The sequence below is a fragment of the Nansenia antarctica genome (assembly GCF_963989245.1).
Source record: "Nansenia antarctica genome assembly, chromosome: 15".
Taxonomy (NCBI): Eukaryota; Metazoa; Chordata; class Actinopteri; order Argentiniformes; family Microstomatidae; genus Nansenia; species Nansenia antarctica.
Window position 1 is genome coordinate 16579722 of NC_137685.1, and position 16767 is coordinate 16596488.

Sequence of the window (16767 nt, forward strand, 5' to 3'; positions counted from 1 at the left end):
AATTGTTATTGGTGCTGAGAAAAGTTGCCATATAAATGCAATGAATTATTATCATAAAGTGTGTCTAAAGATGGCATGGCATGTTAGTTATTTTTTGGGAAACCAAACAATCATTATTATTTAGTGTTAACCTCTCTGCATGGCCAGGGACAACAGACAGGACGCAGCTTTTCACTGGTTTATTCTCCCTGTCTTCAGTTGCATGCAGCATGCTGTAGAATGCTGTACATTCATCAGGGGTTGGAGGTGGTATCTTTGCTGGGGGGAGGTCACCCCAGCCAGCAGCTTCTCTCTTTCGCTGGACCTCTGTAAACCTTATCTGGCTCGCTTCAGCATGGTTTCAAGGATGCCATACTGGGCTCAATCCAGCTGCAGGCCTTTTCAGTGCATGCAGTGCCATCTAGCCTGCATGTAATTGGATGTAGTAAAGCGAACCACACTGGAAATAAGTCCCGAACTTTGTCGTAACGTCCCTAACAAATGACTTTACTGTGATGTATAATGCATTTGTTGAATCAAATCAAATCATACCTGTTCACAGCTGCAAGCAGGGCATAGGTTATGCTGGCACCTATGTGGGAGCAAACTTCTCCTAATCCTGCCATGCAGACACAGTGACCAAATCGGATTAATCCGTCCTTTTCCACAGCAACCCATGCTGTCAGTGGCGGATCATTGAGGCAGTAGGTATGGTTCACCTGACACGGACAGAGGTTTTGTTTAGATTTCATTTCATCAATGTCAGCCCTGCTGTCACCAGCTGTAAACATCTGTGATCAACGTAACTATCTACCAAAATTAGAGCTATCTAGCACAATAGAGTAATTTAGCTGTGTAACGTTAGATTTAGACAACGTAGCATAACCAAAGGCAAACGTTAGGCACCTTCGCTTTGACAAGAGGCTAGAGCTAGCTTACCACTGACCGTAAAGTAACGTTAGCTAGCATACCGATAGCATTGGTTAATTTAACGTCACTCACCTTGGCTTTGACGATGAAGAAGAAATTCTTCACTTTCCACACGCCAGCATTAGTTACCCAACCAGAGTGGAAATATTTGTAGTTTCGGTGCTTTTAAAAGCCTTCATCCTTCCTGGCTGCGGTGTATGGGGATGGATTCTCCACCAGATAGATCCAGATGTCACCGAACACGAGATCAGGCAGGGACTTGGCTGCATTTAGTGGTTCAAACACAGCCGCGGGGGCTAAATATGGGTCGCAAGTGCCCAATATGTGTAGCTTTTCCGTGTATATCTTGATAGTTCTTCATGGGTGAGGTGGTCTAAATAGTAGGCAGCCGGTAAATTGCGTCCACTCGCCATGTTGAGCGATGTTGCTATGATACTTTTTAAATAACAACAACTCAGGTTGGTGGTTGCTAGGGAAGAAACCAAGTGACTGAAAGCTATGAATTATAACCTCTGCTGTGTGTAGTCGTGCTTCTCACCTTGGCACAGAAGGAGTAGTAGAAGTAGTAACAGTCATCTCCATGGTTCGTCATGTTTAAAGGCTGGTGGATCAGTTCACTTCTGGATCGCTGGGTGGCGCAGCTGTGTCAGACTCAGAGCTGACGGGTTGTGACCTCTTCCTGGGGTGGTGGGCTGATCTCTTCAAACAGGAGTCTCCCTGGCAACAGAGAAACACATGGAACCATTAACCACGAATTAGACCAATCAGAACAAATGGAACCATTAACCACGAATTAGACCAATCAGACAAATGGAACCATTAACCACGAATTAGACCAATCAGATCTCGTATCACGCAGGGAAAGGCTTCAGGTACCTGGCTGCAGTAAGACCCTCTGGACAGCCACGTTCAGGAGCCTCCTCAGCCGGTCGTTCTCCTCCTTGGAGCGGATGATCTCCCCCTGGAAGTTCGCTATGGTGCTCTTCACAGCCCTGAAGATCTCCTCGGCAGCCGCCGTTAGTCTGTCCGTGAGAAACACGTTCAACATCTCCAATTGTGTCATGTTAGTGTGGCGCTGGAGCTGTTTTTTGTCAGCTTGTCACAACCCCGATCCCCGATTGTTTACGTAGTTTTCGGGGAAGTGACGATGAAAGTGTGTTTCCCGATCTCCGTGTCCCGAGTAGTGAAGGAACCAGCGCCATCTGGGGTACCGGAGAGGAGATGTGTCTAAATGTTTATGTATATGATATAATGAGTACCGGTATATGAATGAATGAATGAATGAATGAATGAATGAATGAATGAATGAATGAATGAATGAATGGTCTTTATTGTCATTAGTACAGTACAGGTACCAAACAACGAAATTTGGGAGGGGGGCTCCCCTGGTGCTAGGAAAAAAACTAAAAACAAGAAGGGAAAAGAGCTGGTTTACATAAATAAAGGCTATATCCACTATCCACTATAGTATACTATACAAATAAAACACTGTGCTGTACTCTATGCTATGCTATAAATATCCTAACATTTCCTATTCTCTGAACCTTATGTACCCTAGGCAGGCACGCGGGAAGGTATTTTGACTGGGGGTGCTGAGGTGCTGTCTATATACGCTACAGGGGAAAAAATTGCCAGGGAAAAAATTATAACGATTTCTCTCCCTCCCTCTCGCTGATTGCTCGTTCGCTCACACGCACACAGTGGCATAATGACGGGCCCCAATGCACGGGCAATAATAGTTAAGCACGCACGCACCCACACACTACAAAGACGTAACGTTAAATATTTTACCAACAATGTGTTGGAATTTACAGTAATTTCCAGTCAGCTCACAGTGTCCCACAATGTCCACAAACATGATGTTGACCATTATTACAGACAGCACTCCATGTCGATTGTTATTGCCTCTTAACGGAAGCCCTTCGCTGCCGAAGAATCGGATGGATCTGAATATCAGTTCTAATACGTTTCTGGCCGTCTGTTGCTCTTTCTCAACAACGTCCGACAGTAGAGCATTAATGGGAGTGTTGTTAAGCTCAGCATCTTCTTCCAACTCCACTTCAATTGTTCTGGCTGATTTAGCATTTTTGCTAAAGAACTCAGAGATTCCCTAGCAAGATATGACCATGTGATCACTAACATTAAAACTAACAAACACATTTTTACATTTATTACAAAAAACACATTTATTTTTATTCCCAAAAGCAACAATAGTTATTATATTGTTTTAAATTATTGTTTGAATAATATTTTTATTTTTTAAATTCAGGCAGGAGGAGCTCCTTCTGCCTGCCGCTAGGGGGTGCTGCAGCACCCTCAGCACCCCCCTTCCCGCGTCCCTGACCCTAGGGTTGTCATATTGCACATAGTATTATTGCACATTCATTTAAAGTGTCGCAGTTTGCAGGTTTGAAATGTACACAGTTGTGTTTCAGTATTACACTTGATTTCAATATAGTAGCTGCCATCAATTTGTCTAGATTGTCCAGGGCCTAGAACCTAGGTCTTTGCTGTGTTCAGGGCCTGGATGGCCCTGGGGTAGAAGCTGAGCTTCAGTCTGTTTGTCCTTGCGAACATGGTCCTGTACCGCCTGTTCGAGGGCAGCCGAGCAAAGTGTTCGTACCCAGGGTGGGATGTGTCTCTGGAGATCTTGGAGGCCTTATATATATTTGTTTGGTGGTCCAGTCATTCTGAAACACCACCTGAAAGGTGCAATACTATTTTGGGTGACTATATTTGGGGTTATAAGGTAAGCCAGTTGCACTTCTCGACAATGCCTATTAGGCATTAGACATTATTTGAGAATCATTGTGTTTAATCATATAATTATTTGTAATGGTCATTGAACAGCAATATCAGTAATTTGTCTTCAGTTTCTCCATTGTGCATGATGCATGATGGATTTCTTATCATAAATCATAAATGTTGGATCTTGAATCATGGTCCCTCTACCACCCACACAAAAAAGACTGGCGCAAAAGAATACTTTCCATAAAAGCATTTTTATTATTTACAGTCTCTCATACAACACACTTAAGTCATGTAAAATCAGAACAGGCAAGCATGTACAGATACACAACCCATTAGGTTCCTCTCCTGATCCTCCCACAGAACAGCGATCAGCACATCAGATTACGTTCACAACTGATCTTGCGCTATAGAACAAGAGTGAAATGACAGGGGACTCTCACATGCTGTAGCAGACACAAGTTGAAAGCATCAGTTTAATTCCAACATGGCATATGAACAGTACAAAAAGGATTAGACAGATCGCAGATACCCTGAGAAGTTGCTCTTTCACATTTTAAGACCAGAAATGTTACTATTTATTTGTAACAAAGGTTTTAACAGTAGGTGGGTTGGATTTGAAAAGTGAGAGGCTGGTGTGTGTTTGAATGCATCACTGTTAAGTTTAAAAACATAAAAACATGGGCCAAAAATTTCTTTTCATTTGACAAATACATTTTTATGAGCAATGTGAGATTCATAAATTAAACAAAAAAAAGAAATAGCAAGACAGAAAAATACAAAGCAACATGGTTGGTATATTTTTTAAAAGGTGGACAACTGTGGGATAGCATTAAGTCACAACTGAAAAAAAGACAAACTCCAAACTTTTACATCCAAATATTTGTTTTGAGAGGTTACTGATTCCCTAAATGACCTACATATTCTTCTGAATATCTTCCTGTTCATCTTTACCTTCATACGCTCACCACACAAATGTAGCCTACTCAGGTTCCAAAACGTCTACATTTTTACATGATCAGCTCAGCAACATAAGCGAACAAAAATAACATTATACATGATTTGAGGAGAGTCAGATCCTAGACATGAGACAAGGCAAAGATGGTAGGGGGCAGGAGCTATTGTAAGTGCCGCTGTATGACAACTTGCTAGTTCAGTTATGTTCTACTTGCACTTCCACTGTCTTTCTTAGCATACATAGTACACAATTTCTCTCTTCCTGCAACAACAATTACACATGATTGTACATCCATGGATGACAGGTGACACCAGGCAAGACCACATGGCTCTTGTCTTCACAATGCTAAGTTGGGAATTACCTGAGGATGTTTGAAACTAGTGTTTAGATCATTCTCCAACCAGGTGGTTGCTTCTTTACATTTTCTTTCAGGACTCAAAGGGAAAAAAGACCATGACATGAAAATGAGAGAAAACTCTAATCCATACAGGAATACATCACTTCTTAGTCTTAACATGTGCAGAAATTAAAATACATAGACTGCTGATTGTTCAAGGACAAGGGTTTACCATCAATCCAATGAAAGGAAACGACAGAATAAAAACATCATAAATGTTTGAACATGAACTTTAGTTGAAGAAAATAATAATGATGATGATAATCTGCCCATGGTGATGACCGTTCCCTTCAGACTGACATGAAAGCAACCCTCGTCTCTGCTCAGACAGCATGGAAAAACAACTGAGGCGCTTCAGAAACATCCTCTGCCTCGCTGAGGTCAATGAGAAGTACTGGAAAACCAGCGCCCCCCTGTGGCAGTGATTGGTAGTTCAATGGGTGGTGATTTGAGACGTGGTCACTAGAGGATAGGGGATGGGGGGGGGGGGCGGCCTAGCTGTCAATCATCTCTGACAGCCCCAGCAGGAGGTCGTCCTCTCCCTTGCCGGGGTCCAGCTCCAAGTCATCCTCCAGCCAGTCAGTGAACTCGTTCATCAGCTCGTCAAAGTCGTCCATAGAGGAGGTGCTGGCGGGGGCGGGGCGTGAGGATGTGACCACGCTGGCCCGCCGGGGCCTGGGCAGGGTGGGCGACTTCACTGCCGTGGGGCTGGAGAGAAGAGGAGGGGGGAGACAAGAGAGGTTCATTTAACCAATTATGTCACTGCTTTTTTTTTTTAAAGTTATTTTTGACAGATACAGTGAAAAGTAAGGAGAAGAAGGGAGAGAGGGCATGTCAGCAGGGCACGGGCCAGATTCTAACCCATGCCAACATGGGCATATGTGTGCACTGTAGACAGCGGTGCTAGACCACTGGACCCCCCCAGGCCACAAGTAAGTCACTGCTAACAACCGGAAAACACTCTTCTCCCTTCTCCGTTATTCTAGCTGTAATGGTTGTGTGTTCTAGATGAAGAGGGCTGCTGTAACCCTCGGGGAGTGCTTCTGCTGCACATTGATGGTGAACGGGTCTGGGATGTCAAAATACTCAAACTACTGGTATGAAAATAAGGGGCGGCTGTGGCTCAAGAGGTAGAGCTGGCGTCTAATGATCGCAAGGTCGGCAGATAGGCTGGCCATGTGTCGAGGTGTCCTTGGGCAAGACACTTAACCCCAAATTGCTCCCAATGAGCGGGCCGGCGCCTTGCATGGTAAGCTTGCCGCCATTGGTGTGTGAATTAATGTGTGTGTGTGAATGGGTGAATGAGAGGCCGTTGTAAAGCGCTTTGGAATAAGGCGCTATATAAGTCGGTCCATTTAAAATAAACACCCTTCAAAACTCGTCTATGCATTCATCCATTACCTCTGGGGGACCACGCAGGCCTCCCTGGCGGCCGTGTTGGAGGTGGTGGTGACGGCTGTGGCCGTGGCCGCGCTGGAGGTGACTGCTGCTGCGCTGGCCGTGCTGTGCTGGATGACGGGGACCGTCTGGAGCTCTTCTCTGGGGGGGCTGCAGCTGGGGCCGTGGCCCAGCAGGGTGGGGGGGCTCCTGGGGACCAGGGGGCTCATCTGGGCATCTGTGCTGAAGGAGGGGGAGGACACCTGGCGAGAACACAGGTTGTTAGGACTCGGGTCACAATGGACATCTGCTTTTGGACATTGAGCGATTTGCAAACAGGCTCGATCTGCGGCTTACCCGTCTCCGTTTGCAGGGCGGCTCCTGCAGTTGCTCATCCTGCGCCCTGGAGGCGCTGTTGAGCGGTTTGACTGCCGCGACGGCAGACCGGGGGGACTCCGCCGCTCTCCTCTTCTGGCCTGGCTTCACCTGCGCAGCCGGCTTCATCACAGAAGGCCGGACGTTCAGCTTGGGCCTCACTGAAAACGCAACAAAACTCTTCAGATAATTTGTTCAGTTTGACTGTGGATTTGTAATCCATGGTGACTGCATGTGCTTTCCTCTTGAAGGTATATTCTGTCACCTTTTTCCCTACCATGTCCTTTAAATGAAGGCTGTTCATAATCGTGGTGTAATCTTTCCAAAGTTACGTGGAGTTTTTCAAAATGTAGAAAGTCCTCCACATTCTCTTTGCAGACCGAAGCTATAAACGCCTCTCGCTTCGACATTGTTATCAAATGCCGTGAGATAGATAGCTATGTTGTGAGATTTAAGACCCTTCTACCAACCTCTTTTGAATGGTCCACATTCACCGTATTATGGGCTGTCACACCAGTGATTAGGTGTTGAAGGTGTTCATACCCGGCAACAGATTTTGTGACTCCAACAATCAAGTATCATCAAGTATTTTGATATCTGCCTATGTCTGTTTATTTAGTGTCTGCGTTGTCTCTTTCCTGTGTTGATGCAGAACGGTCCTTGTGCTGTTCACTAGTTTCATAGTTTACCCCTGTCACTTCTTTCATTGCATTGTTGATTTCAGATGTTGCAGGGTTGGAAAGAACCCACATCCACTAGAACCAAACGTTGTGTTTCATACTTCGCATGAGGGCTTGTTCTATTACAAGGTCGGGGGATAGTCCAGCCTAGTATTAATTTGACGTATGAACAACTTGCAGACCATCTTCCAGAAATCTTTTGTTAACTTGGGGATGTGTGTCTTCTATTTGGCGCATTTTCTGGAGGTATGGAAAAGATCTGAATATTCATTTATGTAAAATAAAGAAGTACTAGTATTTTGTCAATAATAATATCTGTTAAACAATAAATAACCAATGATGTCATCAAATACATGTTTGTAATACCATCAAAGATCTAGAAAAAGTTAAGAGACATTTGGAAAAGCTATCAATCGTTCACATTCAAATCAACGACGAAGAGAATTGTATTTGGCCCACATTTTCGCTGTGTATTCAAGTTACAGTTAGCAGGTGCGCGGGTATAGAATTATAGGATTATTGTATATTTCACATACAAGCTATGTCCGGAGGCAGCCGGAATGAATGGCATCATGTCTGTCAGGGTATCAAGGTGCTGATCCCAATTTCCAGTTTTCTCCAATCTGATGAATGCACGGACTAGGTCAATCATCTCCATGTACTGTGGCCAGAGTGCTGCTTTGATTGATTGATTGAAAACTTTATTAGAAGATTTGCAGAAGTAGGTACATGAAAGTACATATTACATACAAGGTCAACTAAAAGGATAAAAACCCAAGAAAGCCACTGGCTTATTTCAATTGGGGTCCTTGATTTTCAATTCATCGTTACATGTAAGACAGACAGGGGAAAAAAAAAACAACTAGTACTATCTACACGATAATACAGACAAATAACTATTACTATCTACAGGATAAAAAATACATCCATCATGGGAAGAACAATACTAGATATACAATACAACAAAACATCAGGTATGTACAGCGGGTAGGACAGGTGGGGACATACACCACAGGTGGGGGCGGGGGACAAAACATAAAGTATGTACAGTGGGTAGTTCGGGTCTTTTAATCTGATTTTTGATTTAGAGGGTCCAGTTACGGATTGCAGCCTCCTGTAAATGTTTTTTGAGAGTGGTTTTGAAGGTGGGCAGTGTTTTGCACTCCTTTAAGATTATAGGAAGGGCGTTCCACATTTTTACTGCATAGTTTGCAAACGAGTTTAACCCCTTGTTTGTGGTGCAACGCGGTTGAACGTGGTTCGTGGAGCTTCCTCTGGTGTTGTATGTGTGGACGTTGTTCACTTTTTGGAAGTATGTTGACAGGTACTTGGGTGTCTTTGTGGTGTAGCGTATCTTGAAGACCAGGCCCAGTGCAAGCTGCTGCACTCTGTCAACTACTCGTAGCCAATCAAGGGTCAAAAAATGAGCAGCGGTTAGATGTGTCCTAGGGTTGAGGCCTAGCAGAAGCCTAACCAGTTTATTTTGGGCTGTCTGGAGTCTTGTTTTATGGGCCTTTGTGGTTCTATAGTACCATGATGTTACGGCATAGTCGAAGTGACATTGAATGAGAGCTCCTGATAGGGTCCTCAGTGTGTTTTTACTGACAAGTGAGGATATCCTGTACAAGAATCTAGTTCTATGGTTCACTTTTTTGATTACTTTTGCTGCCATTTTATCTCCGGAAAGATTTGCCTCTAAGATGGAGCCCAGGTATGTAATATCCTCTTTTCTTGTGATATTAATGTTACCCACTTTTATTTTAAAATTTTCAGCCTTTCTGAGTTTAGATGGGGATCCGTATAGGATGGTTTCAGTTTTACCTAGGTGTATTGATAGTTTATTGTCAGCTAGCCAGATGCAGATTCTACTCAGTTCAGTGCTTAGCGCTTTTTCCACCTGCAATATGTCCCTGTCAGAGACCAGCAGAGCCGAGTCATCCGCGAACAGGAACAAATTGCAATCACATGCTGATGACATGTCATTCACATATATTAGGAACAGTAAAGGTCCCAATATGCTTCCTTGTGGAACGCCGCAGGTCACTGGGAGGGGGGGGGACAGTGTTCCGTTCACACTAACCACCTGTTCCCTCCCCTCTAAGTAGGATTGCATCCAGCCCACCGATGTTCTATCGAACCCAATTGCTTTCAGTTTATCTAACAGTATGTGGTGATCTACTGTGTCGAAGGCCTTCTGGAGGTCCAGCATGACCATGCCGCAGTACTTGCCCGAGTCCACCTCATGGTTGATGTGGTCGTTCAAATAGAGAAGGCATGTGTCAGTGGAATGGGATGTTCTGAATCCTGATTGAAATTCATACATCAGATTTTTTTCGGTAAGGTACCTATCAACCTGTTCATAAACTATTTTTTCCATAAGTTTCGAGATGGAATTAAGAATAGAAACAGGTCGGTAGTTGCCTGGGTCTAATTTGCTTCCTTTTTTATACAGTGGGGTTACCCTTGCTATTTTAAAGTCAAGGGGGACGTGTCCCTGTTTGATGGAGAGGTTTATTATGTGGGTGATGATTGGGGTAATGGAGGCAGCTGAGTCTTTTAGAAATCTGGCTGGAATATTGTCATGGCCCGTGGCCTTTTCTGAGTGTAGAGCGCCCAGCTTTTTAAACACCTCATCGTTTGACACCATGCTGTCCGGTCATCTACCAAGGTTGTCTTCTCTGCCTCCAAGCGCTGAGCTATGATCTGGAGTAATTCACTTGCATTTGTCCCGGTTATGGTGGCAGCCATAACACTGTCATACAGATCTGAGGCTTCTGCTAGTTCCTCTGGTACTTTGGCATGGTCTGTGGATTCTCCATCTGGCTGATCAGAAACTGGTTAATCTGGAGCTGTTTTACTTGTGTGTCCTCGCTGTCATCAGCAACGGCACCATCTTCAGTCAACTCTGACACATCCTCTGAGTCTACTCTACACCATCATTTTATAGCCTACATACTTTTTTAGATGAGATTTTAGATTAGATTCAGACAACGAAATGCAGTAAAAAGTGTGTCTGAAGAGGGATTTGAACCATCATCTTAAAATGATGATTTAATACTATGGCAGCGGTCAAAACCACTATGTCATCGTGACAATATGACTATATGTAGCCTGCTACTGATATCACCACAGTAGTAAATATTCATTCATTAAAATATGAACATTTAACAATAACTGGGGCTAGTATGACCTACGCATTTAATCGGTCAGCAATTTCTTGCCAAACCATTTCCCTCGCCTTGTTAATTGCGGCAGTATTGCACTATTTTACATCTTATTTTTCGTCTTCTGTGAACACTGATGACATAAGCCTGATCCTCGTTCGAGGAATCACCTGAGGCTTGAATCCCATTCACGAGTTGCCTGAACGCCGCTTTTATTTTAATCGCTGATATACTAATCAACGTACGTGGAATACCCCTCTGCATTGTTTACTAAGCTGTGTGTATGTACAAGTTTGTATGTTTATTGCCGACACACCGACAGTGAGTTACATGGCATAGCCAAATGTGTTAGTTTGTTAACTATGTAGTAGGTTACATTCCATAGCCAAACATGTTAGTTTGTTAACTATGTAATCACATTCCATAGCCAAACGTGTTAGTTTGTTCACTAGTGTACTGAGTTACATGCTAAGCTGTGTCAGTGTTTACTAGGCTAGCCACACAGGTGTTGGCTTGTTAGCTATCTAGCTTTGTTAGAAGCTTGTTTGTTTGTTTTTTGTTAGTGTGGTTTTGTTTGTTGTGTACGAACGTACACAAGTTATTGTGTGTGTGTCAGGGTTTTCGTTAGAAAAAAATTGGTGTCGGTCAACGTGTCCGGGAAGATTTCAATTTACCGGACAAATGTGAGATATTCCGGTCATCATATTAAAATATAATATAGATGTTTGTCGCGGTGATTACTGTTGTGTAGCCTATATATGCCATTTAATGTCTATTTCTCATCCGATACGATTACCGTAGATGCGAGCTATATAATAAATATAATAATATAGGCTTTCATGATTCGCATGCGCGCTATGCCATATGTCCAGCGCTGAACGCGCGCCACACTGGGAACTGAACAGACTGCATCGATCAATGAACGGACTCCACATTACGTTAACTGAAGTCTGTTAAATTGTTTGGGATTAACGTGAGTTTTCTATTTTCTCTTTCCAGTTTTACCCTTTTTTATCAATAAAACAACGTCATTTCTATAACCAGGTCTCGCTGGTTGGGAAGGCATTTAGTTTAGCTGCCTGTCAAATCATACTTAATCGGACTCGGGAGTATGACAATGAGGAGAACATAACTGTTTATTGAGAAACAATTGATAGGCAGGCTGGGATACGTATATAAAGAAATACCACAATGTCTAGATTTATAACATTTTATTGAAAAGTGCAAGAGGTTACATGTAGGCTTCTGGCGTGACACATAGGCTAGCCTAATTTCCGTTCATATGCCTTTTATCAGATAAAGTAAAATAGAATAAAACTTTGAAAATAAATAGGCTGTTAGTGAGGTTATGGGAAAGGACTGTATAAGGTGAATAGTTCAATGAGAGTATGCTCCATTCGCCCCCGGGGCGTCGATCAGGACACACATGACAGGAGATTGACTTTGTGTTCAGGTTTCTTTAGTGGGTTCAGGCAGGGTACAGTTCAGTCATGGGTAGGATGATTGCAAACACTACAATGGGTGTATGTGTGGTTCTTGCAAAACCCGTCGTTGACTCATAATTAGATTCATAAAAATGAAATAACAATTACAACAACATCTGACAACGGAGTTTCATAAAATAACAGTAGTGTTACTGTTGCCTTACTGTTGATGTCACACCGCTGGCTAACTGACTGGAGTTGTAACATGAGAAACTTGTGGTACTTTCAACTTCTTCTCCGATCTGAATCAATGCGGTCCTGAATGCACTGCGCACTTAAGGTGGCAGGTGATATTACGCACAGCTTAGCTCTTAAGGTGGAAATGATAACCAAATATAATAATCATGAACTTAGAATATTGGAACCTTTCTTTTATTTATTTTTATTTTTTCCAAAGATTTGTTGATGTTTATTTATTGTAATTGGCAGGAAGAAGTACTAAAAGCATTAGCACTGGCTTTGAGGTTGGAAGGGTTTGAGACTGGCAATCTCAAAAGTGTTTGGTCCCCCTGGTGGATGTGTGAGAGTATGGCACCGGTAGAGAGGAATACATTAAGGGCCAATCCCGATTCCTTTTTCTACCCCTATGGCTCATTTTCGAGTGTGACTCGATTGGAAGCCAAGGCCTTCGAAAGGGATGGTCTGCCGTCTGTAAAGAGTGTTTGTTATGTGTAACAATGCTCTTTATTGACGCAGGTTTATTATGCCTGATAATCCGAATGTTGGTGTGGGTAAATGTTCTTGCTTTGTGTAGGTACGCAAGCCGTTTACGCCAGTTATACGCAAAGCTTTACAAATGAGGCTGGTCCCATAGGCCAGAGGTTCCCAAACTTTTTTTAACCAAGGCACCCCTGAAGCTTTCCCCCTTCTCCAAGGCACCCCAACTCTACGAAGATTTTAAAAATGCCTCGGAGCTTAAACTAAAAACAATACACGATGAATTGGTTTGAAAATGTGTGTTTATATATAATACATAAGTATTGCCCCAATGAATTTTAACAAGATAATAAAAGTCATAAATGAACTGTAATGGATGGGCAAGAATGCATAGGTCAGTCAAACTATCGCTAAATTAAATAACATTGTGGCCCTCAAGGATTGTACAATATGGGAGGAGACTCAGAGGGAATTCTTCACACAAATAAAATATCAAAGGCCTGTATAATCAATCAATGGAACAATGCTTTTTTGGGGGGCTTAAAATAATGCCTTAAAATGTAATTCTCATTTCAATGCTCATTCTGAGATTATTATTTCACAACGGGTAACTCACAACTATAATAATTTAACAATAATAATCATGACAGAATTGTAAAAATTGAGAGAAACAAAGCAAAGAAATATGTTGTGGGACACATGCGCCTGCTTTTGGGAGCAGAGTCTCTTTATGCGGGGAGAGATAGTGGACAGCGCGACACGCAGGTCCTGTTCCACTGACAGACGCGTGCGTGTCTTGTTCTTGACGAGAAGAAAAAGCCAGCTCGCACAAGTAGGAGGTTGGGAAGGGTAAAAGCACATTGATGGCGCTCTCTGAGAGAGATGGATATTCATGTCCCACAAGCAGCCAAAACCTATCCAAACCTAGCTCACCATGTTTGAGCTTCAGTGTGCGGTCCATAATGAGCTCTGCCAGTTCATCTGGAGCTTTGCTGCTCAAACTAGCGGCTGATGCTGATGAGAGGGGGTTGAACGGATCCCGGAGCCAGTCGAAGTCTTCGTTCATTGGAGGGAAATAGGACTCAAATCTCTCCTCCAGCATACGGAGGTGCGCAGCGATCAGATTCAAGAAAGACGCTGCCTTGTGTGCTGCGTCATTGGCCGTCAACGTAAACATTTCAATGTTTTTCTTGGCCACCCCGTCTTGCCACCGTCTCAATTTGGATCGGAATCCGTTCAGTTTGTCTGTCGCTGTCAGGATATTCTCAGCCTTCCCTTGCATATTTATGTTGAGGTCATTAAGGTGGCTAAAAATATCTGCCAGATAAGCAAGCTTGATCCACCACGATTCATCTTCCAATTGTTCTTTGTATGGCAAGTCGTGCTCACTGACAAAAGTGATCAGTTTCATCTCGGAGCTCATAGACTCAGGATAACACCTTGCCCCGCGACAGCCAGCGGACCTCTGTGTGTAATAAGAGCCCCTCATGCTCGGACCCCATCTCATTGCACAATGTGCAACAGCCGTGACTTCAGCGGGCGTGATTTGACATAATTAACCATTTTCACCGCTTGGTCCAAGACTTCAGTGAGGAGTAGTTAGTTAGTAACTAGTAGGCCTAGTTAGTAAATTAATATCTTTCAAATCTGAAAAATATATCTTTTATTTGCTTATGAACTCCATTGCACATGTAATAAACAAACGTTTATTAATGTATTATTATTATAATTTTATATTATACTTTTTTTTTTTTTTTACCAGCAGATTTGGCGGCACCCCCGGACAGGTGCTGCGGCACCCCAGGGTGCCGTGGCACCCACTTTGGGAACCTCTGCCATAGGCTACATGAAGTCAACAATCAGCTCAGGAACACAAAATTGAGAAATATGTAGAGAAAGATAGACAGTTTAATGTATACATCTTCCACTGTATCCAACATATCCAAAATATAATGCTTAATATGTCCGGGAGCCATGGGGTTGAACCAGCTTTTCTGCTGTTTCTTGTTGCATCAGCCATGACTGCAGCATCCTCACTCAAATGAGAGGACGTGACAGAGTTAGGACGTGACAGAGACAGCCACTGAGACAGCCACTGAGACAGCCACTGAGACAGCCACTGAGACAGCCGCTGACACAGCCACTGAGACAGCCACTGACAGCCACTGAGCTTTTTTTTTCGGAATATTATTCCGGCGTTTCATGACCAGGTTCTCCTCCACACGCCTCAAAGCTTCCTGGGTCATAAACAACGGTACCTTCCTCCTGAGGAGAGCTGCTGCTTGATGATAGGCTGGCTGAAGGGAACCTCCCTGATGACCTGGTTGGTGGAGGGAACCTCCCTGATGACCTGGTTGGTGGAGGGAACCTCCCTGATTGGCTGGTTGGTGGAGGGAACCTCCCTGATGACCTGGTTGGTGGAGGGAACCTCCCTGATGACATGGTTGGTGGAGGGAACCTCCCTGATGATCTGGTTGGTGGACGGGACCTCCTTGATTGGCTGGTTGGTGGAGGGTACCTCCCTGATGACATGGTTGGTGGAGGGAACCTCCCTGATTGGCTGGTTGGTGGAGGGAACCTCCTTGATGACATGTTTGGTGGAGGGAACCTCCCTGATGATCTGGTTGGTGGACGGGACCTCCCTGATTGGCTGGTTGGTGGAGGGAACCTCCCTGATGACATGGTTGGTGGAGGGAACCTCCCTGATTGGCTGGTTGGTGGAGGGAACCTCCTTGATGACATGGTTGGTGGAGGGTACCTCCCTGGTTGGCTGGTTCATGGAGGGAATCTCCCTGATTGTGAGACAGTTTGACCTCCAGACACTTCCTCCTCAGGCTCATGTCCAGCCTGGGCTCTTGCTTCTCCTGCAAAGCCCTCTGGGAAGGGTTGGTGTCACCAGTACTAGCCGGCTGGGGCAGGATGACCGTTCTCAGGTTAGGCTTTGTGTTCAGGTTGGGGTTAACCTGTGGTCTGCTCTTGTCCCTCAGCCGGCTGTCCCACAGAGAGAACACAGAGCCGGTCACATGGCCCATGACCCTGCTGTCTCCCGTGGCCAGCGAGGGCACCAGAAGAGGCGTCAGGTCTCCCACGTACCTGGTGACCCGCTGGGGGAAGCCCCAGAGACGATGGCTGAGTTTGCCTCGGACGTGCGACTCCAACTTCTCTCTGGTCTCCTGAGAGATGAAGGGGACGGAGGCGGCCCGCAGGAACATCATGATGGGCTTGCCCTCCGTTGCCGTGGTGACAGGCTGGCACGGAGAGTTGGCCCGTGGGCAGGAGGCACTCGTGCCGGACTCCAGGGGGCGTCTGGGGTGGCACTGGGCCTCCGGGGGTCCACGCCTCCACTGCACGACCAGCCGGCCCGGTCTGGGGGTAGGGCTCTGGTTGAGAGTGGCGTGGGTAGTACTCTGCTCGGGGCTCTGGTTGAGAGTGGCGTGGGGGTTAGTGGTCAGGTCTTGTTTGTGCTGGTTGTGATGGAGGTCCGGGTCAGAGTCTTGAAAATCCAGAGACAGCAGGGGGTCATGGGTCGTGTTCGTAGAGGAACTGTGACAGGCACTGGAGTCTTGCTGGCAGGCTGAACTTTTTGACTGGAAGAAGTCTGGCACGCCTGGACACCTGTCCCCCCCCCCCCTCTTCTGTTCCTATGGCGACACGTTCTACAGGGCCTCTGAGAGCAGCAGCTGGACGACTGAGCCGAGGAGGAGGGCCAATTGGAGCAGGAGGCGGAGTCAGAGGAGGAGTCAGAGCCCAGGTGAGTATCCAGCTTAAACTCCAGGATGTCCAGCATCTTCTCCAATCGCTTTTTTTTTATTTGGTCTGTGAACAACAGCTTTCTGCAGGAGGACAACAAACAGGGCTCTCATTCTGGCTAACACAGCAGGCATTTAGGCTGTTCATGTTATCATCAAACCACTTTAGTTTAACAAAGAATTATGACAAATCATAATTAATGACACTTACATTTTTTGGTCAATTGTTGGTGTCGAGATTTCCTCCTGTTCAAATACAAAATGGGAAT